The sequence below is a fragment of the Alligator sinensis genome, unplaced genomic scaffold (assembly GCF_000455745.1).
Source record: "Alligator sinensis unplaced genomic scaffold, ASM45574v1 scaffold1864_1, whole genome shotgun sequence".
Lineage (NCBI taxonomy): Eukaryota > Metazoa > Chordata > Crocodylia > Alligatoridae > Alligator > Alligator sinensis.
The window spans coordinates 1,409-5,442 of NW_005843856.1; the positions used below are offsets into that span (position 1 = coordinate 1,409).

The following is a 4,034-nucleotide window of genomic DNA, read 5'->3' on the forward strand; positions in this document are numbered from 1 at the left end:
TATTGCAAGGACAGGCTTCTGCCAACCGTGCTATGACTTTAGAAAATCGCCTAGCATTAGACTATTTGTTACCTAGAGAAAGAGGGGTATATGCTTTAATCACAGGAGGACCCTGCTTCACCTACATTCCTGACCACACTGACAATATAACTGCCATAGTAAAAACAATTCGAGACATAGCACGATGGGTAAACTCTTTGGGAAGTTGGTCAGTAATGGAATGGATCGCCTCAAGTCTAGGAATGTGGGGAAGGTATATCTTAAAATACATTTTGTGGGGATTAGGAATTTTCTTAGTTATTATTTTAGTAATTGCTGTAATTAAAGCATGTGTAGTTCGCGTTACCCAAAAAGTAATTAATCTCAATGTCATGCAAACCTGGGAAATGGCCAGCAGGCCATAGGCCTTTGGCCATAAGGGGGGATTGTTAGAAATTGTGCGCAGAGAAAAGGGTTTCCTTTGGCAATACGGGAAGCACAGCCTGTACCTTCAGGGACCCACAACTTCCCCCATAGTAACCAAGCATGATAGACAAGCTTAACGGCAGACCTGTGCCTTATTTGGTCTTACCCTGCAGGTTGAAGAAGAGTCATGCAATACTAGTAATTTTCCGCTAAAGCTTTGCGCATGCGAAATATCATGTAACCAGAGAATATAAATACGTGTGTGAGAGTGCAACCGGGGCCCCTCTGCCTTTCTAAGGTCGGGGGACCTTCGGCCGAATAAACTGGAAAGACCACACCCTCGTCTCTTGCTTATTTGAGTCTCAGCTGGGAAACGAGCCCCATTGGGGTCAAGAGTATTCGCAGGTGTTCCCTTTCCAGGTTGGGAGATTAAGCGAATAATTTCTTCGACATGAGGCAGAGCGAGTGCCGCTCCCTGGGGCTCCGCTGCAGCCACTGCACAGTGGGCTACTTTGCTGCAAGTAGAGGGATTTTGTGGAGACCTGGCTGACTAAGCGTATATACCTGTTATAAGTTGCCTGAGTGGTAAAGTTGATAACATAACTGCTTTTGTTAGATGATGAGTATTTGCTTCATCTGCTGGTATAGATCATTATTGAGCTTATTGAAAACAGCTCAATAATGAGCTATCATTAATAGCTCAATAGCCCACACGAGTTAATAACTCAATAGCTTGCACAAGTAATATAGCTATAATGGCTCAAGAATGAACAATAGTTTGTTATTTATGGGATGTTGAATTTGTCAGTCTCTCAGTTATTATTTGTCAATCTCCGAGTTGTTATTGTAAATAATAAATGATGGTAAATAGTTACTTAGTGTGTGGTCTGGTGCGGGGAGCACCGCTAGAGTGCACTCCAGTGAGTGGTGCTCCCAGCCTGTAGACAGAGCGGGAGTAGACCAAGACCTATTGGCACCCCAGGATCCCAAAAACTTGGACATGACTGCGGGTAGTGTGAACTGTGTATATTAATGAAGGCATCCTTGTGATATCGGGGTCCCCTACATCTGCTACACAATATAGATGCACATGTATGCTTTATGATAGTGTTTGTGTATGGGTGTTTACAGTGCATGTTTTTTTTTCCCACTTGAAAAAGATCCCTCAAGGCTGGTTAGTAAGGTTTTCATCTACTCTTTCATTTTGCAATAAAGGTATGTTTTAAATGCAGGTCAAACTTTATTATATGTCAGCTGCTCACTGTAGCTCCTTTTTATACTCATTTGTGGGGGAGGGGTGCAGGCTGGAAAAGATTTACAAGCAGCTGGGTTTATTAAGAAATATTTTACTTCTTGTTGAACTACCAAAGCAGGGGCTGAGTTTCCTATTGAACCCTGCGGTGAGTTCAGAACCGTGAATTGACATACGTTTATTGTTAAAACCTCAGCATCCAGTGATAAGGATATATCTGCTACACAGTGTGCTGATGAACATGAGATCAAGAGAAGAGTAGACAGGCTCTTGGCCCAGCTTTGGGGTCATAAATCACACGCAAGTAATTGAATAACCACAGTGGTGGTGGTGGTGTGGGTGCGGGGGGGGAGAGGGAGGCTAGGAAGTGAAATGATAACAGTCATTTATATATCAAACAATGCAGGAAGAGACAAACAGGTTGTCTCCAAATCCACTGGACCTCCAATGCCTCGTAGAAGCCCTGCTGACATAAGTAATTTCCTGGTGATTTATTTTAACAGTTTTACAATGCACATTTGTCGTCTTTTTAATATTGCAGGTTTCCGTTTAATGAAGCAGCTGTGAGGCTTGAATGTGGTGTTAGTGCTACTTCCTACGGTGCTGTCTGGTATGGTCGTTGTGACTCAGCGTGCTTGCCCCAAGAACTGCAGGTGTGATGGCAAAATTGTGTACTGCGAATCTCACGCATTCAGAGAGATCCCTTGGAATATTTCTGGAGGATCTCAAGGCTTATCGCTGCAGTACAACAGCATCCAGAAGCTTACATCAAATCAGTTTGGGGGCTTGAATCAGCTCATCTGGCTTTATCTTGACCATAATTACGTCAGCTCCGTGGCTGAGGATGTGTTTCAGGGGATCCGAAGGCTTAAGGAACTAATTCTAAGCTCCACCAAAATTACTCATCTGCACAACAAAACATTTCACCTGGTCCCCAATCTCCGCAAACTGGACCTTTCTTACAACAAGCTGCGGGTGTTAGAGTCAGAGCAGTTTAAGGGCCTTCGCAAACTCTTGATCTTGCACTTGTGGTCCAACTCACTGAAAACGGTACCGGTCCAAGTTTTTTCAAGATTGCTGGAACCTTGATTTTCTGGATTTGGGCTACAACCATCTGCGGAGTCTATCCCGCAATGCTTTTTTTGGCCTCCTGCAGTTAACAGAGCTCCATCTAGAACACAACCAGTTTTCTAAGATCTGCTTGCCCCACTTTCCACACCTCTTCAACCTTCGATCTATTTATTTGCAGTGGAATAGGATCTGGTCTGTTAGCCCAGGGTTAATGTGGACTTGGAGCTCCTTGCACAACTTGGATTTATCAGGGCACGACATGACGGGAATAGAGCCCAGGACGTTCCGACGCCTGCCCAACCTGCACAAGCTGAACCTGGATGCCAACAAACTCACCAGTGTCTCTCAGGAGACCATCGATACATGGCTTTCACTAATATCAATCTCTCTGTCTGGAAATCTGTGGGAATGTACGCAAACCATTTGCCCTCTGTTTACTTGGCTTAAGGATTTCAAGGGGAATAAAGAAAGCACTATGATATGTGCGGGCCCTAAGCACATGCAGGGTGAGAAGGTGAACGATGCTGTGGAAATTTATAATATCTGTGCTAAATGCCAGGGGGCGGTTACTGAAATATCATCCCAGGCACCTAAAATGCCCCAGAAGCCACTTTTTATTCCCAAACCTACCCTTTCTAAACTGGAAAGTAATCAGCCAACCTCCGTTATGCCAAGTCCTTCTCCGGACCTGCCGGCACCTGGAGCGGAACCGGAGTATGAGCGTGTTTCCTTTCACAAAATCATTGCTGGGAGCATGGCCCTCTTTCTTTCAGTGGCTATGATTTTGTTGGTTATCTACGTGTCGTGGAAGTGCTACCCAGCCAGCGTGAAACAACTCCAGCAGCACTCTCTTGTGAAGAGGTGCAGAAAAAAGGCCAGAGAGTCTGAAAGGCAAATGAACTCCCCTTTACAGGAGTATTATGTGGACTACAAGCCAACCATGGGTGTATCCGTTAATGGATCTGGACCGTGCACGTACACTGTCTCTGGCTCCAGGGAAAGTGAGGTATGAACCCCGATCCTCCTAAAACCATTTCAGCAGCTGGGAAGGAGAGGTAAATGTTTGAAGCTTTTGCGGTGTCTCTAATCACTAAAAAGATTTTGCCTTTGTGCTTTTGGGTGTGCTCAGTGTGAAAGGTCATTTAATTAAATGACAAGTCAGGGAAGTGCCGGTGGTTATTTTCAACAGTGCAGACTTGAAAGAGGTTCATCCAAGGATGAGATTAAGTTGGAATAAATAGCCATGTTAAACATATCTAGAGCCTGAATTTCCTCTTGCCGGGACCCATTTTACACCAGTTGCTTT

The 4,034-nt window shown here is 44.5% G+C and overlaps 1 pseudogene; it reads left to right on the plus strand.

Moving 5' to 3' along the window:
• The first annotated feature begins 2,029 nt into the window (after nucleotides 1-2,029).
• Nucleotides 2,030-3,740, plus strand: LOC102375677 (annotated as a pseudogene).
• The last annotated feature ends 294 nt before the right edge of the window (nucleotides 3,741-4,034 follow it).